Genomic DNA, 27059 nt, shown 5'->3' on the forward strand with positions numbered 1-27059 from the left:
ATTTACGGGAGCACAATATGGATGCGGTAGTGGTTTCTCAGTAATAAACGCAATAATAGTCGCGGCAATATACCCGTTGCTATTACGTACCACGCCACTTGCCGCCTTTATTGCCGCCCTTATATTGCCGCTACACGCCAATTCAAAACCAAAGTTGCTCATTTGGGCCACTCAATTTTGGGTGGCCCAAATGAGCACCTTTATTTTTTATCTGCATAAAGCAATAAAACATCAATTGTTTTTTGAAAGAGTATAAAATATACCAAAGAGTTGAAAGTGAATTTACTTTACCTTGACAATTTAAAATGCAAAAGATCAACTATTTAAAAAAGTTACAATAAAAAATAAATAGTTATATATACATTGTGTCACATTGAGACTTTACGAAAGTTTGGACAAAATATTTTTCTATCTAATCCTCCTCTATCTCGTCGTCGTCCAGAGGCACGTATGTTTGATCACTTTGACTCTACATAAACCGAAATCAAATTAAACAATTATCAACAGCTCAAAAAAATTGATACAAAATTACTTGTTTAAACTTACCGCTTGTAGTGATCCAACCGCCGCGTCGAATTGCTCACGAGAGATGTGGTTGTTTTTTAACAACTTTCACCAAGTATCAAATTTTGTATGTCGCTCCCGATACTTGACCATCTCTCTGGTTGGTCGAGAGAGAGTGATATTTTCATAAGTTAGCAACAACAATACGAAATCATGAACTACAATCTTTATAATCACTGATCGACGTTATAATTCAATTAATCTTAAATATTTATCCTTCTATGCTCCCTTGCCTCCCGAGCCATAGGCGTGGGAGTTTGTCTTGCGCGAGCCTCGCGTTGTTGTTTGTATGATGAGCCCGTTGCAGTTTGATCGCTCTTTTCTTGAATTGCCCACTCCCACTCCATGTCTGTCATCTTGCCACCGTGGTAACTCCTGTCTCGATCACTGACCTGGTTGGCTGCTGCACACCGCACACTGGACTGCTTGTTTTTTAGAAATGTCTTTAGGTAGCCCTTAACCATTTTTGTGAAAAACGTCGATCGGGGGCGTTTGGAAATCTAACTAACAGAGCGTCCTCAATGTATCATGCATGATTCAACAGTTAGTCTCTAGACTTTATAAAATAGTTCTTATACGTTGAATGGATAAGACTTTGTATATGGCGTCGAAATGCCTGTCGTGTGTTGTGTCAAGGTCCACCTCCCGGCCATATTTAACCTTGTAGTAGCGGCCATGCGTGTCTTACAAGGGTGCGTCAACATCCTCGTCCTCTGCGTCAGAGGCAACACGCTTTGAAAATGGGGACTCCGTTCCCCCACCACTACCAAAACATGCGAAACCACAAGACCTACCGCCGCTTTGTTTCTCATGACGCTCGCTGCCATGAGACGAGCGTCGACGTGCACTCCCAGAGGAAGTCCATCGACAATTTCTTGGCAAAGCAAGAGTGGAATGGAGTGGCGTAGGACCCTGTGATACCATGGGAGTGAGAACCTGCGATGCAAGGGGAGTAGGACCCTGCGATGGAAGGGGAGTAGGACAATGACTACACCATGGGGGAGTCAAGGAGGGACTCCTTACCTACAGAGCCTTGCACCGACGACACCTCACTTTACAGCCCCTTTCTATTAAGTAAGAAGAAATATTCTTTATTTATTTGCTTGTTCTCACTGACTCAAGACTCGGGTCCACTGGAGGCGACGTCCACCCCCAGTGGGAGCCCACCTGGATGTGAACCAACCAAAAAAAGAGCCAGCTGGCTGCTCCCCACCAGGTGGTCTGTCGTCAGACATCTATATTACAAAGATCAATATAAGATTAAGCTTTCCACCCTACTCACTTATCTATAAATACGTACACAAGTATATTAGCACACAAACACGTAGTTACATATACATACTCCTAGACCTAAGTAGAGGCTAGTAGTGCCAAAGGTCAACTTCACCTCTTTAGATATCATCACAGTCTCAAGCATGGTAATTAAACCAAAGGTACATTGCAGAAATCCATCCATGAGTGGATCAATGACCGCAAGGCCACGATTAAAAAAGGACTATACCCAAGAGGAAGTGTCTAACCTTCGGGTGCTATGCTCTCGTACTTAGTGCCCACATACATGCATAAACAAATATATATACATATACGTAATGTAGCTCTCTCTTTATCGATCCCTCATAGTCTCTATTTCTATCCCTCTCTATTTTCCATATTTTCCTATTTCTATCTCTCTCTATTTCCCCTCTTTCCCTACCTCTCTCTATTCCTCTCTTTCCCTCTCTCCATTTACTCTCTCTCTCCTTCTCTCCCTCTTATTTCTCTCCCTGTTCTTTCTATCTCTCTATTAACTCTATTTTTCTATCTCTATCTCTTTCCCTCTGTTTACTCTCTCTCTCTCTCTCTCTCTCTCTCTCTCTCTCTCTCTCTCTCTCTCTCTCTTTCTCTATTTCTCTGCATCTCTCTCTTTCCCTATCTCTCTCTATTCCTCTCTCTCTCTCTCTCTCTCTCTCTCTCTCTCTCTATCCCTCATTCTCTCTATTTCTATCCCTATCTCTATCTCTTCGTCTTTCTATATATCTCTCTCTCTCTCTCTCCCTCTCTCCCTCCCTCTTTCTATTTCTCTTCTCTATCCTTATCTCTCTCCCTCTTTCTATTTCTCTTCTCTATCCTTATCTCTCTCCCTCTTTCTATTTACTCTCCCCCTCTTTCCCTATCTCTCTCTCTATTCCTCTCATTCCTTCTCTCTATTTAGTCTCTCTCTCTCTCTCTCTCTCTCTCTCTCTCTCTCTGTCTCTCTCTCTCTCTCCCTTCTTCTATCTCTCTATTTCTCTTTACCTCTTTTCCTATCTCTCTCTCTTTCCCTCTATTTACTCTCTCTCTCATCTCTCTCTCTGTCTCTCTCTCTCTCTCTCTCTCTCTCTCTCTCTCTCTATATATATATATATATATATTTGTCTCTATTCCTCTCTTTCCCTCTCTCTATTTACTCTCTCTCCGTGTTTCTATCTCTCTCTTTTTCTTCACCTCTTTCCCTATCTCTCTCTCTCTCTCTCTCTCTCTCTCTCTCTCTCTCTCTCTCCCTCTCCCTGTTCCTCTGTTTCCCTCTGTCTCTTTCTCTCCCTCTTTCTATCTCTCTATTTACTCTCTTTCCCTATCTCTCTCTTTTCGTATCTCTCTCTCTCTCTCTTTCCCTCTCTTTACTCTCTCTCTCTCTCTCTCTCTCTCTCTCTCTCTATTTCTCTCCATCTTTCTATCTCTCTTTCTCTTTACCTATTTCTATCTCCCTCTTTCCCGCTCTATCTATCCCTCATTCTCTCTATTTCTATCCCTATCTCTATCTCTCCCTCTTTTCCTCTTTCTTTATCTCTCTCCCTATCTCTCTCTATTCCTCTTTCTTTATCTCTCTCGCTATCTCTCTCTCTATTCCCTCTCTATCTCTCTCTCTATCCCTATCCCTATCCCTATCTCTCTCTTACCCTATCTCTTTCTTTTTCCCTCTTTCCCTTTATCTCTCTCTCTCTCTCTCTCTCTCTCTCTCTCTCTCTCTCCCCCTTTCTCTTTCTATCCCTATCTCTCTCTTCTTCTACCCCTCTCTATCTCTCCCTCTCTCTCTCATTCTCTTTCTATCCCTATCTCTCTCTCTTTCCCTCTTTCCCTATCTCCCTCTCTCTCTCTTTCTCTTTCTATCCCTATCTCTCTTCTTCTACCCCTCTCTATCTCTCCCTCTCTCTCTTATTCTCTTTCTATCCCTATCTCTCTCTTCTTCTACCCCTCTCTTTCTCTTTCTATCTATCTCTCTTTATATTTCTCTTTCTCTCTCTCTCCATTTATCTCCCTCTCATTAATTATCTCCCTCTTTCTCTCTTTATCACTCTCTCTCTCTCTCTCTCTCTCTCTCTCTCTCTCTCTCTCACACACACACACACACACTCACACACACACACACACACACACACATTCTCTCTTTATCTCCCTCTCTCTCTCTCTCTCATACACACACACATTCTCTCTTTCTCTCTCTCTCTCCCTCCATTTAACCCCCTTTCCCTATCTCTCTCTTTATCTCTCTCTCTCTCACACACACACACACACACACACACACACACACATTCTCTCTTTATCTCTCTCTCTCTCTCTCTCTCTCTCTCTCTCTCTCTCTCCATTTAACCCCCTTTCCCTATCTCTCTCTTTCTCTCTCTCTCTCTCTCTCTCTCTCTCTCTCCATTTATCTCCCTCTCTTTCTCTCATTCTCTCTTTATTTCTCTCTCCATTTATCTCTCTCTCTTTATTTATCCCTCTTTCTTTTTATCTTCCTCTTTAAATTTATCTACTCTCTCTCTCTCTCTCTCTCTCTATTTCTATCTAACGAACTTAACATTTCTGTGTAACATTTCTATCTTAGATTCTATCCAAACAAGCCGAGCAAAGTAATCATTTACAAACAAGCGTAGCAAAAGCAACCATTTCCAAATAAGCCGAGCAAAGTAACCATTTCCAAATGAATGAGGTATGTTATGGATTCATTATTTTTTTAATCCTTTTTTTACTTATGTGTGTGTGTGTGTGTGTGTGTGTAGTAGAAAACAAAAGGGAAAGAGGGGGGAGGTGCTTTGTTTTGTGTTCACCTCTTTCTTTGTAGCGCGGTTGATTATCGGCTAGGTTGAGCTTGCAAAGATGATGTCCAAAAACCCCCTTCGACGAAACCCCCTTCGATGTTGTGCTTCCAAAGATGATGGCATAAACTTAAACAAAACCCCCTTCCATGAAACTTGGGAAGCTTGGAGAAGGAGAAAGAGGGAAGGGAGAGGGAGGAAGGGGGGAGCGGGGGGGAAGGCTTGGAGAAGGAGAGAGAGGGAAGGGAGAGGGGGGGTGGGGGAGGGGAGGGCGGAAGCTTGAGAACGATGGCCGAGAGCAAGAATGCAGAGTATGCAGCAAAAAACACGGCATACTCTATCTTCTTGCCTATTTTAGGCTCCAGGATGTAGCTTTTATATACTCTCCACTCGCTTTATGGTGCTGTTTTCTAGCAATTATACTAATACGCATGTTTGTTGTAGTTTGATGGGCAAAATGTTGCGAGAAGATCACCACATGCTTCCAGATCGATGACGAGCTAGATTGTATGTCACTGCACTTGGAATGGAGTATGAGCGCATCCATGCGTGCGTCAACGATTGCATGCTATATCACAATGAGCATGCACATGCTACCTCATGTCCCGCGTGCGGCGAGGTACGATACAAGACAAGAGTGAGTGGGATGCACCTACCCCACAAGGTACGGAGACATTCTCCATTAATTCCTCGCATCCAAACATGTTTAAAAGCAGGTCTATCATGGAGCTTCTTGCGTGGCACTCGAACCATTGCTCAAATGATGGAATGATGTGTGTCCCTGTTGATTCACCTGCATGGAGGTACATCAAAACTCAATGGTCAGAGTTTGGGTTGGAGCCTCGACACTAGAGGCTTGGGTTAGCAAGTGATGGTGTCAACCCATTCGGCACTAAGTCTACTTCATAGAGCACATGGCCTATGGTAATCTTCAACTACAATATTCCACCATGGGAGACAACCAAGAAGGGAAATAAACTTCTTTCCTTGCTTGTGCTGTGCCAGGAAATTACAAAGTATCAAGTATTGATGTGTACCTCGAGCCCCTCATCGAAGAGTTGGAGGAGTTATGGAGAGGCATTCCTGATGTCGTGTCTCACTTGCAAAGGGGGAGAGAGGCCATTGTAAAGGTAATCCTTATCTGGACTATGCACTACTATCCTGGGCTTAGAGAGATTTCTAGTATCCCCCTTTCCTCTATCCCTCTCTCCCTTTAGTTCATTTTAGTCCACTCATCTCTCTAACCATATGATATGTATGGAGGGTTGTCCGCATTGGGACACAATGCATGTCCTACTTGCAGGCCATCGTTGGTGATGGAGAGGCCCAATTCCTTGTGCAAGGTAATCTATCCAAACAACCATCGTTTCTTACCCCAAGGGCATTGCTAGAAAATATGCCGTAGCTAAGTAGATAATTGAGTAGATTACTTAATGGAGAGAGATAATTTTCACACACTAGATTATAGAGTAGAGAGAGAGAGAGAGAGTACACACAATATACATGGTTCACCCAATGCGGGCTACATCCATGGGAAAGCAGTTGATGGGTTTAGGCTATGGAGGATGATATCGATGAGAATTCATGGCAGGTGGAGCGATGCAAAAAATGAGAGAAATACGAGATGGAAAGAGAGAGAGAGAACGAGAGAGAAAAGCCTTGGCACGTAAAAAAACACTATTGTTCATTATGTTATTGTGTAGAAGCCTTACAATATAAAGTGTTTTTCTTGCCATGCAAAACTCAACCTTTAACAAACTTTCCCTGCTTGCTTTATGAGGGTATTCCCACAGGCTAAAAGGCTAAGACACCAGCTAGACAAAGGGCTTGAATCCTCAACAAGCCCTCCCCCCCCCTCAAGTCCAAACCACTGACAATGGACTCGAGACAGACAGACCATGGCACAGTTCATTCACTTGAAACCATGAGTAGAAGCCCCTCCTCCCTTGACAATAACATAGGGTATGTGTGTACTTCCCTCAAACAACCATCAGTGTGAGACATACCACCGACAAAAAATAAAGGGTGGTCTTACCATTATATTTTTGTGGTAGTGTCTATAACCCATACCAAAGTTTAGCATGACAATAAGTGACAACAGATAAAATCATAATAGACCTATGACGACATGACAAAACATGACTTTTAGCTAGGATAATTAAACTGAAAAGGAGTTGAAGAATACTGCAAAAAAATCGGGTTGAAAGAAACCAATCCGAACTTGCTTCTGTTGCTTTCATTTTGGAGTCGCACTTTTGCTTTTCTTCGGTATCACCATGAAGCGAGAAGCTTTCCAAACAATTGTCTTTGCAGTACTTTGATACTTTTTGTTGTGTATGAGCGTCACTTTACTAGGCTGTGCCTTGAACGACCAACTTCACCACTAAAAAGGAAAAAAGTTTTGTTGTGTCGGAAGCAACAAGCAACGGCTAAAAAAGCAGTGTCGGATCTTTGATCACGATTTAATAATGGGTTGTGAATGACCTTAGTGAATTAAAACACTTTGTGTGAACCCTATCTTTAGTAGGGGATGTGTTAAGCAAAACCTTTCTGAAAAAAAAGAGAAGTCTGCAGATAGTCGCTCTGAAGCACCGCGAGCAGCGAGCAGAATTTTAGAACAAATTGATAAGCTTGCAATCCACACTTCACTGCACTATGGATGAGACTGAGTCTAAAGTGCCTAAGGCTTTGCAGATGCCACCACTTGGGTGGTTGGCCTTGATCGCTGCACAATCGCCTAAGAGGAGGACAATGACAAGGCTAGATTTTGCATGCCTTTTGAAGGGGCCCTTCTTCACTGCCGCCTAAGAGCCCCGATGCTCTAGGTCGTCTTCAATTGAGCGGCCCTTTGAGGATTCTTTGCCACACACCGAGCTGTTGCCAACGCGTATGCACACCGGCCAAGGTCCACGTCTGTCTGCCTACAACGACCTGGGTGCTTTGATACCATATGATGGGTTTAGGCTATGGAGGATGATATCGGTGAGAATTCATGGTAGCTGGAGCGATGAATAAAATGAGAGAATTACGAGATGGAAAGAGAGAGAGAACGAGAGAGAGAAAAGACTTAGCACGTAAAAAAAGGCTATTGTTTATTATGTTCTTGTGTAGAGGCCTTTACAAAAAAAAGGGTTTTTCTTGCCATGCAAAACTCAACCTTTAACAAACCTTTCCCAGCATGCTTTATGAGGGCATTCCCACAGGCTAAAAGGCTAAGACACCATACAAAGGGCTTGAATCCTCTAGAGCACCCAGTTAATGGCTTTAGTACTTCAAACAAGAAGTAGGTTACAAAGGTATTATACCCTTAATAGAACTCCCGCCTTGCTTTATTGTCACCACCTCACATCAACTTCAAAATGCACCACAGTGCTTCACAATCCATTTTCTATGTAGAAGAGGCCTCCTTTTATAGGCCAAAAGGGTTGCCTCTCTCATGAGATGCAGCCATGTGTAGCCGCCCTTGTGTAGATAAGTCCAAATTGGACCCTCCAATTCGCCCATGTGTGGCCGCCCTTGAGAAGACAAGTCCGCTTTTGAATTCGGCCACTAGCCATTGAATTCGGCAATCGGCCAACGGCCATTGACTACCAGCCACCGGCCAACCGGCCAACTGACCTGTCATTTTCCGATCACTTTCCAGCTGCCATTCAGCCTCTGACAAAAAGGAATATTCCAGCAAGTGATTTTTTTTTCCGGCGATTCGAGACTGGGTGTGAAAATTTTTGTTTTTGACGAGTGATTTTTATTTCTGGTGAGTGATTTTTTTCTTCACGCATGATGGCTTTTCCTCATAATGGGGGCCTTACAAATGTGCGTTTTTACCAAAAAAAATTACAAGGGGTAAATCAAGCTCCATACTTAACAGGCATAACAAGCACAAGGCTCCAACAAATGGGAAGACCCCTCTAAAGCTCACAATGGCAGATTGGGCAACCATTTGGAAAGAACACCACAACAAAAATCCGGCTTCGTGTCAGACGAGGAAGATGCAAGGATGACTTCACACTTGCCAAGTGGAAAGGGAAAACTACTCAGCGTGGATCTGAATCTATACCGAGTAGACTATAACTTTTATATTCTCAATGCAAAGATTATGACCAAGTGGGTGGACTTGTGGACAGTGGCAAAGGCAAGGCATTTGCAAGAGAGGGAAGCATGGACACAAGCACATGGAGGAAGGAGGGCACCCCTAGTGCCTAAACACCTTGCATTCCTAGATCTCATTAGTGCAGAGTGGATTCATGAGAGAATGATAGAGGCAAAAGCGTACGGAGAAGACATCACCTGCAAAGAATGGGAGTATGCACGAGGCTGCATACCAAAGGTAGAGTACTCATATACCTAAACTATATTGTATCACTATTTCTTCAAATTATCTTTAAAATGTATTTGATAAATTAATATATTTTGTAGTGCCTTTCTTGTAACTCTATATGGGCAAAGGGTCGTCACTTTTGTACGCGCCACATTGACGAGCGTAGAACCATTATGGATTGTGCCATCATGGGCAACTTTGACACAGGCGGTGAAGAAGCCAGGTACTGTGGAACTATAGAAAGGATACTAAAGGTTAATTTTAGAACATTTAATACCTTCATCGTCGAGTGTAAATGGTTTGAAAATGGTCTAGATGACATGAGAATGGCCTTTACATGGTGGACTCTAGTGTGCATCACACAGGGAGGTATGAAAATTTAGTTTTACCGTGCAATTGTGAGCAGATGAGTGACATGTATCTTTTTTATTTTTATTTGCTTGTAGCATTATTTATACCAATGTTACTCACTTTGAGCTTCTATTTTATAGGTCATCTATATCCCAACAAGCCACCAATCAAGACTTTGGTTTGTAATTCCCGTAACACCTAGTGGAGACTATCTTTGACCCTCTTCCACCTCCAACTTTGGATGAGGTGGAAACAAAGGAGAGGGAGGTCGATGAATCAAGTCCGGCGGCAGCAAGTCTTAGCGAGGATGATTTTCATGATGATGAAGATGATGAGATCTAGGATGACGAACTCGAAGATGATGAAGGCAATGCATCCACAAACGACAATTCTGTTTCTCCCTTTATTGATTTAGGAGCCATGGGCTTAGAATTTGATGATGCCTCATGTAGAGATCTTTTGGAAGATGTATAAACATTTTGTAGTTATGGAGTTTTTTGGTCGTGTAATCCATTCATCTCTCTCTTCCCCCTCTTCCTCTCTTTAGATTTGAGAATATGCTCAATTATGTTAATCAACTGACAGTGGTTACTTTAGTTGTAACCAAGTGTAATTTTATATCCCCCCCTCCTCCTCCCCATCCTCCCCCCCCCCCCCCCCCCCATCTCTCTCTCTCTCTCTCTCTCTCTCTCTCTCTCTCTCTCTCTCTCTCTCTCTCTCTCTCTCTCTCTCTCTCTCTCTCTCTCTTTCTTTTTCTTATTTAAATTTGAAAATTTCATATAATATTCTTTAATTTTTATTGATAGGAGGGAAACACCAAAATTTGAAGGAGGGGGGTGGGTTAACCCAGAACTTGAAAGCTTAGGCCCTAAATTTGGATGTCGGATATAACAGCCATAATTTACGAGGTAATATTTTAAACACAAGAAAGACCCCCGCCCTCATCCCTCTTGTTTCTCTACTTGAATTTGCACCTTCTCTCTACAAAAGGCAGTAAAACAACGCAATAAACACTTGGCACTTTTCATAGTGAAGACCGATCAACATTCTTTTTTTACCTCTGGCATTACCCATTATGCATATGGGTTTTGAGACATGCTTTGTGAAGTTTCGTCATTTTCCTGTACCTGCTTCTCTTTGTACTGCTCATGCATCTCTTCAGTCTGTTCTTCATTTGGATTATGGATTTTTTTCTACTTTTCTCAAGAAAATCTTAAAAAATGACTAAATAAGTAAAATCAAGTAAATTGAATTCTCAACTCTATGTACACTATACACATGTCCCTAGGGGCTCATATATATCTTTTGTCCCCGTATTTCTCTTGTAATGCTATTATGAGGGGCATATACTCTGAATTTTGTCAAAAAATATCACAATAAAATGCAAAAATTCAATACACCTCACAAAACTTTTCCCTCTAATATTCATATAATACGTCCGCACTTAGAATGCCTCCCCCCCTCCTATTTGAAGTCCTCCTTGATGACAGGGTATCACCAAGGGTATGTGTCGTGCTTGCTCCTTGTAATGTAGCCTTATTATGCATACACAGTCAATGCCTAGAAAAGATTTATGTTGTGCAAGATGTGGGTATAAGCAATTTGTTTATTGGCATTTGCACGCGAGGTTTCCTAGTCTAAGCAATGTGTTGGTCTTTGAAGCTCCTGTGTCTTTTTCTTGATTGAAGGTTGTAGAGCTTTTTCGAAGGCTTACTTATCTGTTTCTTTGGAATCTCATTTAGCCTTGTGGTTGGTTTTCATATTTGGCATTATTTCTCTACTAGCTCCAGTGCAGTACAGCCAAGGTCCTCTGCACAAATTAGACAGAAATGCAGTGCTGATGAGTACCTGGACAAATATAATTGCGGTCCTAGTGAAGCTTTGGAAGCTGCCAAAACACTGCGTCTGATGTCAATTATGCAAGGAGAGAGCCAAATATCAGCTATACGCAGGCCTCTCGGTGCTGCTCATGAACCAGTCTAAGAGACCATTCCCAACGGCGCAGATTTAGATGATGCATGCAGCCCATGCAGAATGCTAATTCGGCGACCTTACTTCCGGTGACCTTTCAGATTGAGTAGTTTTGGGCCCTCATGAGTAGGGCTGCTAATTTAGATTTTTCCATTAGTGTGGCCAATCTAGGGCAATCAAAGTTGCTGTTTTGTGCCCCTAGATTCTTGATGTTTGTATGTATCAATTTTTGAAGCTGCTAGATCATGCATTGAAGGGGGAGTTATATATCTCTATTTCTAAAAGCTTGAAAGTGATTTTCTTTCTTAAATTTTATCCCTAGCATGTTAACCTCTCGAATGGTTTTGTCATACCGTCATGAAGCTCGATAGGTGCTTTCTTAGTTTGCATCTCAACACTTTGAGTGGTTATGAAGGAGAGAACATCAGCTTTTCTGTGGTGCTCCTTTGCAGCCCTGCATCTCGGATCCTTCTCCTTGTTAATGGGTGGTGTGTGAGGTATTGAATTAGGGTTCTCACTTCAAACTTGTGTGTTGTATGAGAATGCTCTAGCTATGATGGATGTGCATTAATGATGGAGAGGCTAGTGATTTTATTTCATTGGAGGCCAGCCTACATGTGTTTTTCTTGGAGGTTTTTGTTTGAAAAAATGAGGTTTTTTGAGGTGTGTGTTTATTGGCTTGGGTGAGTGTGCTCTTAGTTCCAAGCCTAGGCTTCACAATATGCCTGTTTTGAATGGTAGGTGCTTGTTATTCCCAAAGGGCAAGGCTTGAGTTTGGCGAAAGAAGACCACCTTATGAATCCATCTATGAGCTAATATATTCCATTTGTCTCCAAATCTCATATACATGATTTTCAAGGTATGTAGATGGCTATCATGGCTTGAGATTTGAAAAAAAACGCATCTTTGGCTAGCTAGGGTTTTGTTTTTTTTTTTTAACCCTTAGCTTGTACTCTCTATGCATAGCCTCCTGACAAAGTTTGGCTTGATTTGGCTTTACAAGCTAACTTTTTGGATTTCAGTCTCGAGAAAGGATGATGGATATGGTTGCCAACTTATGTAGAACCAATGATGATGACCAGAATTTGGCTTGACTCTTTGTTGATCCTACAGATCTCTATCACAATAAATGATTGAAGTATCAATTCCACTCCTACAGATCTCTATCACAATAAATGATTGAAGTATCAATTCCACCGCTTTTGTTCTTGTCAATACGGTTAGTCCCTTTTGTTTGTTAGGCTTCATTAATTAGTCACATACAAGATAAAAGATTTACAGTATAAAGATCTACTTCCTGTATACAGCCTTGTAATCGCATGAACTGTCTAATATGAAACTTTATACTTGATGGGTGCATTTGTTTAGTCGCATTACCAACTTCCTTTGTCCTTGTAGCCCATCTCGGAGTGTTCTGACCATTCTCAGTCATCTTTGGCCTCATGTTGTTGTTCAAGCACTATAAGAGGAGTTGTCTATAACCACGTCCACAGCTCCGGAAAAACAAAGAAAAAAGGAGAGAGAAAAATTTGCGGGAGCGCAATAACCGTGGCTATGGATGCAGTAGTGGTTTCTCAGTAATAAACACGATAATAGTCGCGGCAATATACCCGCTGCTATTACCGTGCCAGTTGCCGCCTTTATTATCGTGCTTATATTGCCGCTACACGCCAATTCAAAACCAAAGGTGCTCATTTGGTTGGCCCAAATGAGCACTTTTATTTTTGGTCTGCATCAGGCAATGAAACATCAATTGTTTTTTGGAAGAGTATAAAAAATACCAAATAGTTGAAATTGAATTTACTTTACCTTAACAATTTAAAATGCAAAAGATCAACTATTTAAAAAATTTACAATAAAAAATAAATAGTTGTATATACATTATGCCACATTGGGACTTTACGAAAGTTTGGACAAAATATTTTTCTATCTAATCTTTCTCTATCTCGTCGTCGTCTAGAGGCACGTATGTTTGATCACTTTGACTCTACATAAACCGAAACCAAATTAAACAATTATCAACAACTCAAAACAATTGATACAAAATTACTTGTTTAAACTTACCGCTTCTAGTGATCCAACCGCTGCGTCAAATTTCTCGCGAGAGATGTGGTTGTTTTTTAACAACCATCATCAAGTATCAAATTTTGTATGTCGCTCCAGATACTTGACCATCTCTCTGGTTGGTTGAGAGAGAGTGATATCTTCCTAAGTTAGCAATAACAATACGAAATCATGAACTACAATCTTTATAATCACCGATCGACGTTATAATTCAATTAATCTTAAATATTTATCCTTCCAAGCTCCCTTGCCTCCTGAGCCATAGGCATGGGAGGTTGTCTTGCGCAAGCCTCGCGTTGTTGATTGTATGATGAGCCCGTTGCAGTTTGATCGCTCTTTTCTTGAATTGCCCACTCCCACTCCATGTCTGCCATCTTGCCACTGTGGTAACTCCCATCTGGATCACTGACTTGGTTGGCTGCTGCGCGCCGCACACTGGACTGCTTGTTTTTCAGAAATGTCTTTATGTAGCCCTTAACCATTGTTGTAAAGAACGTTGATCGGGGGCGTATGGAAATCTAGCTAACAGAGCGTCCTCAATGTATCGTGCATGATCGGGCAGTTAGTCTCTAGAATTTATAAAACAGTTCTTATACGTTGAATATATAAGACTTTGTATATGGCATCGAAATGCCTTGTCGTGTGCTGTGCCAAAGTCCACCTCCCCGCCATATTTAACCCTGTAGTAGCGGCCATGCGTGTCTGACAACGGTGCGTCAGTATCTTCGTTCTCTGCGTCAGGGGCAGCACGCTTTGAAAGTGGGGACTCTGTTCCCCCACCACTACCAAAACATGCGAAAACACAAGATCTACCGCCGCTTTGTCTCTCATGGCGCTCGCTGCCCTCAGAAGAGGGTCGACGTGCACTGCGAGAGGAAGTCCATCGACAATATTTTGGCAAAGCAAGAGTGGAATGGAGTGGCGTAGGACTCTGTGATACCATGGGAGTGGGACCCTACGATGCAAGGGGAGTAGGACCCTGCGATGGAATGGGAGTAGGACAATAGGAAGGGGCTGTAGAGTGAGGTGCCGTCGGTGCGAGGCTCTGTAGGTAAGGAGTCCCTCCTTGACTCCCCCATGGTGTAGTCTGCCGAGAAATACTGTAGGTCGCAAGCTGCTGCGGAGTGTAGCGGCCAAACAAATCCTCCGTCGAACGGAGGTACTGCTCTTGTAAAGAGATAGCCCGTTGTAGGCCTGGATCTACGGCTGGTGGAAGAACCTGAGAAGGGTAGGTGTAGGATGACCATGCCCGCAAATAACAGGAATAAACCTATGATACTCATGGTTTAGGGTTAAGTAAGCAGAAATATTCTTTATTTCTTTTCTTGTTCTCACCGACTCAAGACTCGGGTCCACTGGACGCGATGTCCACCCCGGGTGGGAGCCCACCTAGATGTGAACCAACCAAAAGAAGAGCCAGCTGGCTGCTCCCCACCAGTTGGTCTGTCGTTAGACATCTACATTACAAAGAGAAATATAATATTAAGCTTTCCACCCTACTCACTTATCTATAAATACATACACAAGTATATTAGCACACAAACATGTAGTGACATATACATACTAGTAGACCTAAGTAGAGGCTAGTAGTGCCAAAGGTCAACAACACCTCTTTAGATATCATCACAGTCTCAAGTGTGGTAAAACCAAAGGTACATTGCGGAAATTCATGCATGGGTGGATCAATGACCGCAAGGCCACGATTAAAAAAGGACTATACGCAAGAGAAATCGTCTAACCTACCCGTGCTATGCTCTCATACTTAGTGCCTATATACATGTATAAACAAATATATATGTACACACAAATATATATACATATACGTAATGTAGCCCTCTCTTTATCGATCCCTCATTCTCTCTATTTCTATCTCTCTCTATTTCCCCTCTTTCCCTATCTCTCTCTATTCCTCTCTTTCCCTATCTCTATTTACTCTCTCTCTCCTTCTCTCCCTCTTATTTCTCTCCCTGTTCTTTCTATCTCTCTATTAACTCTAATTTCCTATCTCTGTCTCTTTCCCTCTAATTACTCTCTCTCTCTCTCTATCTCTATCTCTTTCTCTATTTCTCTATATCTCTCTCTATTCCTCTCTCTCTCTCTCTCTTTCTCTCTCTCTCTCTTTTTCCCTCTTTCCCTCTCTATCTATCCCTCATTCTCTCTATTTCTATCCCTATCTCTATCTCTTCCTCTTTCTCTCATTCTCTCTTTCTATATCTCCCTCTTTCCCTCTTTCTCTCTCTCTCTCTCTCTCTCTCTCTCTTTCTATTTCTCTTCTCTATCCTTATCTCTCTCCCTCTTTCTCTCACTCTCTCTCTTTCTATTTACTCTCTCCCTCTTTCCCTATCTCTCTCTATTCCTCTCTTTCCCTCTCTCTATCTCCCTCTCTCCCTCCCTTCTTCTATCTCTCTATTTATCTTTACCTCTTTCCCTACCTCTCTCTCTTTCCCTCTATTTACTCTCTCTCTCTCTCTCTCTCTCTCTCTCTCTCTCTCTCTCTCTCTCTCTCTCTCTCTCTCTCTCTCTCTCTCTCTTTATTCCTCTCTTTCCCTCTCTCTATTTACTCTCTCTCCGTGTTTCTATCTCTATCTTTTTCTTTACCTCTTTCCCTATCTCTCTATCCTTCCCTCTATTTACTCTCTCTCTCTCTCTCTCTCTGTTCCTCTCTTTGCCTCTGTCTCTTTCTCTCCCTCTTTCTATCTCTCTATTTACACTCTTTCCCTATCTCTCTCTCTTTCCCTCTATTTACTCTCTCTCTCTCTCTCTATCTCTCTCTCTCTCTCTCTCTCTCTCTCTCTCTTTCTCTTTACCTCTTTCCCTCTTTCTATCTCCCTCTTTCCTGCTCTATCTATCCCTCATTCTCTCTATTTCTATCCCTATCTCTATCTCTCCCTGTTTTCCTCTTTCTTTATCTCTCTCTATTCCCTCTCTATCGCTCTATCCCTATCCCTATCTCTTTCTTTTGCCCTCTTTCCCTCTTTCCCTCTCTCTCTCTCTCTCTCTCTCTCTCTCTTCTTCTACCCCTCTATCTCTCCCTCTCTCTCTCATTCTCTTTCTATCCCTATCTCTCTCTCTTTCCCTCTTTTCCTATCTCCCTCTCTCTCTCATTCTCTTTCTATCCCTATCTCTCTCTTCTTCTACCCCTCTCTATCGCTCCCTCTCTCTCTCTCTCTCTTATTCTCTTTCTATCCCTATCCCTCTCTCCTTCTATCCCTCTCTTTCTCTTTCTATCTATCTCTCTTTCTATTTCTATTTCTCTCTCTCTCTCTCTCACACACACACACACACATTCTCTCTCTCTCTCTCTCTCTCTCTCTCTCTCTCTCTCTCTCTCCATTTACCTCCCTTTCGCTATCTCTCTCTTTCTCTCATTCTCTCTTTATTTGTCTCTCCGTTTATCTCTCTCTCTCTCTCTATTTATCCCTCTTTCTATTTATCTTCTTCTCGTTAAATTTATCTACTCTCTCTCTCTCTCTCTCTCTCTCTCTCTCTCTCTCTCTCTCTCTCTCTCTCTCTCTATTTCTATCTAACAAACTTAACATTTCTATCTAAAATTTCTATCTTACATTCTATCCAAACAAGCCGAGCAAAGTAATCATTTACAAACAAGCCTAGCAAAAGCAACCATTTCCAAACAAGCCGAGCAAAGCAACCATTTCCAAATGAACGAGATATGTTATGGATTCATTATTTTTTTACTTATGTGTGTGTGTGTGTGTGTGTGTGTGTGTGTGTGTGTAGTAGAAAACAAAAGGGAAAGAGGGGGGAGGTGCTTTGTTTTGTGTTTACCTCTTTCTTTGTACCGCGATTGATTATCGGCTAGGTTGAGCTTCCAAAGATGATGGCCGAAAACCCCCTTCGACGAAACCCCCTTTGATGTTGTGCTTCCAAAGATGATGGCATAAACTTAAACAGAACCCCCTTCCATGAAACTTTGGAATCTTGGAGAAGGAGAAAGAGGGAAGGGAGAGGGAGGAAGGGGGAGGGGGAAGCTTGGAGAAGGAGAGAGAGGGAAGGGAGAGGGGGGGTGGGGGTGGGGGGAGGGGAGGGGGGAAGCTTGAGAACGATGGCTGAGAGCAAGAACACAGAGTATGCACCAAAAAACACGGCATACTCTACCTTCTTCCCTATTTTAGGCGCCAGGCATTACCGGGGGTATTATCGCGTCCATTACCGCGGCCGGTCATTTTAAACGGATACATGCAAATCCGAGGTTGTGGGGCAAGGGGGAGGGGGGGGGGATACAAACGACCCCCTCTACCCTTAGCTATCCGTTATTTCATTTTTTAGCCTCTTGAGTTTTTTAATGAAGATTTTTAATTTTTTATGGATAGTACTTTTAAATGTTTATTAATTGCATCTTTTACGTTCTCTTTTAGTTAAAAATGATTTTAGCACTCATTGTCATTTATTCCATTTGACCTTAACTTTATGTAATTCTTTTAATTCCATTTAGGACTTTTCTAATAATTTATTTTTAGGACACATGACTAAATAAACAACATTTCACGTGTACAGGACATTGACTGGGATGATCGTGGTCCCCCTAGAGGTCTTGACCGCGATTGTTGGCTCAAGGAAAAACTCCCTTGCTCTTGTGCCAGGTGCAGAAGGAAAATTCGTCGCTTGAGGCGCATTGACTTGGAGCACGTGGAGAATGAAGGGCTTTGGAATCCTCACAAAAGCGCTCGGGAGATGTGAGCGTGACTCACCCGTCGCTTGAGGAGATGCCCAATTGATCTATGTTCGGTGGTGGTGCACCGGCGTGCAAGGCCGAATGGCAGAGGCAAGAGCGACTGGGCGATTTGGGTGGTGATCCTCCCATGTGCGGTACTTTGGCAGCTCCTATGGCATCTCCGTCGCACTTTGAGGCAGAGAATGAGTACATGTTCTACGTGTGTGATGAATTACTAGCTCATGAGTGCGATGTGTGCGAGGAGGATTGTCATCCTTGCACTAAACGTACTGTCAAAACGGAGGATAGATTGATGATGAGTGCCTAGACACCTCTTTACGATGGTGCACGGTCCTCGGTGCTCCGAGCATTGTTGGAAGTCCTCAACATGCAAGAAAACTTCAGTTGGATTAATGCAAGTGCCGATGCACTACTTCTGTAAGTATGGAATGTGGCTTTTATATACTCTCCATTCGCTTTATGGTGCTATTTTCTAGCAATTATACTAACACGCATGTTTGTTGTAGTTTGATGGGCAAAATGTTGCGAGAAGATCACCACATGCCTCCAGATCGTCGACGAGCTAGATTGTATGTCACTGCACTTGGAATGGAGTATAAGCGCATCCATACGTGCGTCAATGATTGCATGCTATACCACAATGAGCATGCACATGCTACCTCATGTCCCGTGTACGGGGAGGTACGATACAAGACAAGAGTGAGCTCGATGCACCTACCCCACAAGGTACGGAGACATTCTTGCTTGTGCCAGGGAATTACAAAGTGTCAAGTATTGATGTGTACCTCGAGCCCCTCATCGAGGACTTGGAGGAGTTATGGAGAGGCATTCATGTTGTCGTGTCTCACTTGCAAAGGGGGAGAGAGGCCATTGTAAAGGGAATCCTTATCTGGACTATGCACGACTATCCTGGGCTTAGAGAGATTTCTGGTAACCCCCTTTCCTCTATCCCTCTCTCCCTTTAGTTCATTTTAGTCCACTTATCTCTCTAACCATATGATATGTATGGAGGGTTGTCCGCATTGGGACACAATGGATGTCCTACTTACAGGCCATGGTTGGTGATGGAGAGGCCCGATTCCTTGCGCAAGGTAATCTATCCAAACAACCATCGTTTCTTACCCCAAGGGCATTGCTAGAAAATATGCCGTAGCTAAGTAGATAATTGAGTAGATTACTTAATGGAGAGAGATAATTTTCACACACGAGATTATAGAGTAGAGAGAGAGAGTACACACAATACACATGGTTCACCCAATGTGGACTACATCCATGGGAAAACAACTGATGGGTTTAGGCTATGGAGGATACTATCGATGAGAATTCATGGCAGGTGGAGCGATGCAAAAAATGAGAGAAATACGAGATGGAAAGAGAGAGAGAACGAGAGAGAAAAGCATTAGCACATAAAAAACGCTATTGTTCATTATGTTCTTGTGTAGAAGCCTTACAATATAAAGGGTTTTTCTTGCCATGCAAAACTCAACCTTTAACAAATCTTTCCCTGCTTGCTTTATGAGGGTATTTCCACAGGCTAAAAGGCTAAGACACCAGACAAAGGGCTTGAATCCTCAACAAACCCCCCCAACCCCCCCCCCCCCCCCCCCCCCCCCCCCCCTCAAGTTCAAACCACTGACAATGGACTCCAGACAGACAGACCATGCCAGAGTTCATTCACTTGAAAGCATGAGTAGAAGCCCCTCCTCCCTTGACAATAACATAGGGTATGTGTGTACTTCCCTCAAACAACCATCAGTGTAAGACATACCAGAACCCGACAAAAAGTAAAGGGTGGTCTTACCATTATATTTTTATGGTAGTGTCTATAACCCATACAACAGTTTGGCATGACAATAAGTGACAACAGATAAAATCATAACAGACCTATGACGACATGACAAAACATGACTTTTAGCTAGGATAATTAAACTGAAAAGGAGTTGAAGAATACTGCCAGAAAATCGGGTTGAAAGAAACCAATCCGAACTTGCTTCTATTGCTTTGATTTTGGAGTCGCACTTTTGCTTTTCTTTGGTATCACCATGAAGCGAGAAGCTTTGCAAACAATTGTCTTTGTAGTACTTTGATACTTTTTGTTGTGTATGAGCGTCATCAAAAGCACCGCACATTTCCTTGGTTATCTGCTTCTCAATTGCCAAGCAACACTTTACTAGGCTGTGCCTTGAACGACCAACTTCACCACTAAAAAGAAAAAAAGTTTTGTTGTGTCGGAACAAACAAGCAACGGCTAAAAAAGCAGTGTCCGATCTTTGAGAAGCAAATTTGATCATGATTTATTAATGGGCTGTGAATGACCTTAGTGAATTAACACACTGTGTGTGAACCCTATCTTTAGTAGGGGATGTGTTAAGCAAAACCTTTCTGGAAAAAAAGAGAAGTCTGCAAACAGTCGCTCTGAGCATCGCGAGCAGCGAGCAGAATTTTAGGACAAATTGATAAGCTTGCAATCCACACTTCACTGCACTATGGATAAGACTGAGTCTAAAGTGCCTAAGGCTTTGCAGATGCCACCACTTGGGTGGTTGGCTTTGATCTCTGCACAATCGCCTAAGAGGAGGACAATGACAAGGCTAGATTTTGCATGCCTTTTGAAAGGGCCCTTCTTCCCTGTCGCCTAAGAGCCCCGATGCTCTGGGTCATCTTCAATTGAGCTGCCCTTTGAGGATTCTTTGCCACACACCGAGCTGTTGCCAACGCGTATGCACAGCGACCAAGGTCCACGTCTATCTGCTTGCAACGACCTGGGTGCTTTGATACCATATAATGGGTTTAGGCTATGGAGGACGATATCGGTGAGAATTCATGGTAGCTGGATCGATGAAGAAAATGAGAGAATTATGAGATGGAAAGAGAGAGAGAACGAGAGAGAGAAAAGACTCAGCACGTAAAAAAACGCTATTGTTTATTATGTTCTTGTGTAGAGGCCTTTACAAAATAAAGGGTTTTTTTTGTCATCCAAATCTCAACCTTTAACAAACCTTTCCCTGCATGCTTTATGAGGGTATTCCCACAGGCTAAAAGGCTAAGACACCATACAAAGGGCTTGAATCCTCCAGAGAAGCCACTTAATGGCTTTAGTACTTCAAACAAGAAGTAGGTTACAAAGGTATTATACCCATAATAGAGCTCCCGCCTTGCTTTATTGTCACCACCTCACACCAACTTCAGAATGCACCACAATGCTTCACAATTCATTTTGTGTGTAGAAGAGGCCTCCTTTTATAGGCCAAAAGGGTTGCCCTCTCTCATGAGAGGCAGCCATGTGTAGCCGCCCTTGTGTAGATAAGTCCAAATTGGACCCTCCAATTCGCCCATGTGTGGCCGCCCTTGAGAAGACAAGTCCGCTTTTGAATTCGGCCACCGACCACCAGCCATTGACTACCAGCCACCGGCCAACTGACCCGTCGTTTTTCGATCACTTTCCAGTTGTCGTTCAGCCTCCAACGAAAAGGAATCTGGCAAGTGATTTTTATTTTCGGCGAGTGATTTTTTTGGGGTCGAGACTAGGTGTGAAAATTTCTGTTTTTGATGAGTGATTTTTTTTTCCGGCGAGTGATTTTTTTCTTCACGCATGATGGATTTTCCTCATAATGGGAACCTTACAAATGTGCATTTTTACCACAAAAATTTACAAGGGGTAAATCAGGCTCCATACTTAACACGCATAACAAGCACAAGGCTCCAACAAATGGGAAGACCCCTAAGCTCACAATGGCAGATTGGGCAACCATTTGGAAAGAACACCACAACAACAATCCGGCTTTGTGTCAGACGAGGAAGATGCAAGGATGACTTCACACTTGCCAAGTGGAAAGGGAAAACTACTTAACGTGGATATGAATCTATCCCGAGTGGACTATAACTTTTATATTCTCAATGCAAAGATTATGACCAAGTGGGTGAAATTGTGGACAGTGGCAAAGGCAAGGCATTTGCAAGAGAGGGAAGCATGGCACAAGCACATGGAGGAAGGAGGGCACCCCTAGTGCCTCATTAGGAAATTTCGGAGGTCATTTGGAGGGCCATATGAAGAGAGAGAAAAATAGAGCGCATCCAATGAGCATGAAGGCTACGTTACGTAGGAAAGTACGTGGAGACTCAAAAAATAAGAAAATAGCATAAAGCTTTCACGAAACTAGGATCGTAGCATAGTAATTTCCTTCCTTTTACCGAGCTTTTAGGTGCTTGCGTGTGGTCCCACTTCTGATATTCTCTTATGGTCATTAACGTACTGGAGGGTGACCATTAAGCCCGCACAAGATATTGGAAGTTTAAAACACTTTCCCTCCATTAGAATGCTTTCAAAGTGAATCTCCCTCCACTAAAGCTTTTCTCTGAGAGTTATGGCGTCCACGTCTTCTCGCCCAAGAGCCTCCAGGTGTTTACTGTCTCTCACACCAACAACCAACAACGGCACTTTGCCTAGAAGTCCAAGTAGTAGCATATCCTCAATTACAATACCAGCTTCAATAAGTGCAGAGAACCAATGGGTTGGACAAAGGATAAACAAAGGTTCATGGGTCCTCATGCAACCAAGAAGACCCAAGAGGTCTAGTGGTATCAACGTTTACCGCTCAGCATGGAAGGCCAGGGTGTTGGATTTCAAAGTTGAGATCGGCAAAAGATCTGTAAAGGAAATTCTTGTTCAGCATGTGTTTACCCATCCAGAGGTGATAGCAAACGGTGGAAATGTATCAGATATACATCAACCACGTTGCAATTGTAAGTACTCTTGACATGTGAACTTACTGATACTCTCATTATAACTTTTCTTAGATATTTTTCAATGTTTCTCCCGCTTGTTATGAGTAATGTCTCCACTCTTCACAGATCAATTACATTAGATTTGTCATTTGTACTTATTGATACTCTTAGTTTAACTCTTCTTATATATATTGCAGATGTTTATCCCTCTTCTTATGAGCAATGGGAACCTGTGGAGTGCATAATAGGCCTCTTCCATGTTGTACATGCCCATATTGGTTCTCTACAGTACTCAGAGAGGAGCAACAAAAGACTGGCTGATGAGGGAATCTTTTTTTATGACCACTTTTACCAACTCAGCTCAGGGAATAAGAATGGCATGTTGGTGAAAGTGCCTCTACCAACCGATTGGAACACTGTGGACTGGCCAGTTCCCGAGGAAACAATGGTGGAGGCAATGCGAAGTAAGCTCTACAAGGATATACAAAGGTCTCTACGTAGCTCTATTCCTACCAAACTGGTTAGAATTGCAAACTTTTATCCTGTTGCACTCTTCATAGAGCTGTTTCATAGCTACAACATCAGAGTTACAAAAACTATGTTCATGTGCAAGTCATTTCAGCAGTCTCCTGTGACAAACTTCTTGACAAAGGATGGTATGCAAAGGAAGAGATTGGTTTACGGTGCGAGATCGCGCTTGATACTTTAGTTGTCAAGTACATGATTGCAAGCCAATCACTGTTACTCTCATTTTGGTATATGCGATCACAAATGCTAAATGGTAAGTACATTCCTATGGACCAGGTTTCTGCAGGTTTGGAAGATAATCCTACTGTGGATGTGGAAGTGATTGATAAAGAGCATGGCCTACTATTGGTGGTTACAATAAGGGAGCTATGCAGTCTTCAGCATTTGCGAAATGACATCATTGAAGAGTCAATGGACAAGGAACTATCAGATTTTTCCTTTTTCTTAGCTGGCCGTAAGGTGATGCGGCGAAGGGAAAAAGATATTTTGTGCAAAGAGTTGGATGGTCGGGTTGAAGTAGTGTCAATGTAACAGATATTCTTGTAAACCCAAGTGTATACAAATGACTTTCAAGACATGAAGGTTATTGATCTCATTTTTCAATTGTGCCCTGTGAAAAAGTGTGCTTGAAATACATTTCTTTACCACATCAAATCTCTCTCTCTCTCTCTCTCTCTCTCTCTATATATATATATATATATATATATATATATGTTAGACAAGACAAAGACAGATAGAAGAATCATCTTAATTCATTAGAAAGTACAAACTTGTCCGTGAACAATGGACTGAGATACAATTTCTGTAAGTATGGAATCAGAATGTCTTCAAGGTAAAAATCGAAGGAATGCCCCTCGAAAGAAGGTGGTGAGATAGTTGTTCCCGGCGGATTTAGTTCTCCCTTTTCAGGAGTATCATCAATTAGTAGTGTATTAGTTGCATCAAAGGGTACACCGATTTGGCTAAACGGTTTGTACAAAAGAGGTAATCCTGGTTTTTTAGGGTGGTAGTGGCCCTCAACGGTAACGCATTTTCTTTGATCATACAAAAAGGCAAAATCTGACGTGTGAGCTTGGCATACACTGCAAACTATTGCAACTAGTGGCGATAAGTTTTGCCTTTGCATTGAAGACCATATGGCAACTCTGAAGCACGGAAGAAGAAACTCAATAAATTCCTTGGTTCTTGGACAAACCACGACTCGACAAGTTCCCATCCGAAACGTTTGCAAATCCTCAAAGGGTCCTCTGTCACCGAGAGGCACCCGCATCAGCAGCAATCCATTGACGTCCAAGATAATCAACCTCTGTAAAAGTTGACAAGTACATATAAGTAGTTAGAAGCTGAACATATTTTGCCATACTTGAATAGACATTACCGGAACAACCGTATCTACAGGTAGCAAGGGTCCATACTGGGTCTCTGTAGTGTTCATGTCGTTGTTGCTCTCCTCCGCTTTATCTTCATAGTCATCATTCACATCTTCATCAGGGGTCTCCCCCATGGCCCTTTCTGCCTCATTCAAGGTTGATCGGCTTGCCTCATACATCCTTGCCTGATCCATATCATTTTGCTCATCCCTAGGTCTGCTTTCCTCATCTTGGGTTTCAGCCATAGGCTCTTTTGGCTCCTCCACTGGCTGACTTGGCTCTTTCATTGTCTCCTCCGGTTGAACCTTAGCAGCTTCCATATGCTCATTTGTCCTTTCCTCATCCTCGGCTCTTTCATCTTCTGCTGATATGACACCCTCGGCCCGATGCGATTCCATTGTATCGGATGTAGGGGTTTGTCATGGTGGCACGTCATGTTTTGTAAGATCAATAGTGCGCTCATCCAAGCCGCTATCTTCAAGCTCTCTAGGGCTAGACATAGTAAGCAGGTGTTGTATTAAACTTACCCGGTATCTTTGCAAATAATCATATGTGTAGTTTTTTAAAGCACTCTGCAAAATTGAAAGACCACATGGTGAGAATTCTTTTATAGACTAAACCAAAACTAACTGAATGCATTGCCAAATGGGTACCTTAGTCATGAAAGGTTTTAATGCAAAGTAGCTTTGCAGGACACATTCTGCATGGAGAAGACATCTCCAGCTGCAAGAATTCCCATCGGTTTGATTTGGGACAGGTACTTCTTTGATTGGGGCCTTGTATAGTTCATACCTTCCACATAGCTTGCCATAGGCAAGCAACAACCTCTTTATACAACTGCACAAAGCAATGTCAAGATGTTAGCATGAGGCTTCAAATTTACATGGATATCTATAAGAAACACTTTCTGATACAAAACACTTACGGCCTAATTTCAGGGTGGGTTCCTTTTATTGAATTGAACACCCACACTGCTGGTTGGTCAACATCAAGGCATATGAGACTCCAGTGATGGTTGTTCTCATATGGGAAGATGATCACAGTAACTTCCAGCATAGCACAGTGGAGAAACCAACTCTCAAAGGTCCCAGATGGATTGTTCTTTTGTCTAATAATTACAGACATTTGTGGATCAAGGAGAAACACCTCTGTGTGAGTGTGCAGTGGGAGTTGACTTTTGATCAGGCTGCAGAGACTCTACCTGAGTTAGCAAACCTATTATCTGAGTTTTCAAAGCTAGCAAGATAGTAACACTTACTTAAGACAAGCATAGATAATTGTGTCTGAAATCTGAGCATCTGGATTCTGCAATAAATCAATGTCCACTTTTTCCAGAGCTAGCTTTCTAGTTCCATCTACAAATGGTATCTCTACAAGCAAACCATTCTTCATTGAAAGTAGAGTTTCTTGATTCATTGCCTCTATAGACAGGGTCACATTGCACTCTGTTTGTTTCTGGGACTCCACTGCTACTTTTTCTTTCTCCTTAAGCTCTGCTTCCCTCATTTCCTCTGTTTGGCGAGCAATAGTCTCTGCCCTTGCCCTTGTATTCACATCATGTGTGACATCTACAACTGTGAGCTGTGGCACTAGCTCCGGGGGGTATAACAAAATTTCCCTCATTTTCTTATCCTTGCAGACATTGGGGAGCAGCAGTTTGTCATACCTCCACCTTATTCTTTTCAATGTCTCACTATCTTTGTCCATTATAGTAACCCTGTGGGCATGGGCTGCAACAATGGTCATGTCACTGAAGTACTCCAGTAGGAAGTCCTCTGCTGCTTCCTGTAGAGCCATTAATGCCACCACCTTCCACCTTTTGGTGCCCCAGGTAGCTTCATCACATATGGACCTCACCATCCTCTGGAAGGGCAGCTTTGGTATGCATAAATCTACACATTTCTGTGCCTTTCTGATTTCTCTGAAAAGTCCCATGCAGGTTTGCAGCTTCTTCATCCTTGGCCCTTTCAGAATTTTATTTGGTTTTCCAAGTCTTTTCTTTGGGGTTGCAGATCTGCTACTTGCTTTCGATGCTAATCCTGGACCCTTGCCTGCCTTCCTTGCAGTGGCTTTTGTTCTAGCCATCTTACTGTACACCAAAAGAAGAGTCTCAATCCCCTTCTCTCTTTCTATGAATCTCTCTCTCTCTCTCTCTCTCTCTCTCTCTCTCTCTCTCTCTCTCTCTCTCCTTTCTATAACTTAGCATATATAACTAGAGAGAGAGAGAGAGAGAGTCCACATTACTAAAGGCGCGCACGGAGCACGTTTTCACCTCAACAAGCACCTCCGCGCGCCGTTAGTATAGGGTAACATAATACACACATACTCTCTCTCTCTCTCTCTCTCTCTCTCTCTCTCTCTCTCTCTCTCTCTCTCTCTCTCTCTCTCTCTCTGGTCAATGGACAGTACTAACGGCGCGCATA

This window comes from Adiantum capillus-veneris, chromosome 17 (genome assembly GCF_014529385.1).
Source record: "Adiantum capillus-veneris isolate H3 chromosome 17, ASM1452938v2, whole genome shotgun sequence".
Classification (NCBI taxonomy): domain Eukaryota; kingdom Viridiplantae; phylum Streptophyta; class Polypodiopsida; order Polypodiales; family Pteridaceae; genus Adiantum; species Adiantum capillus-veneris.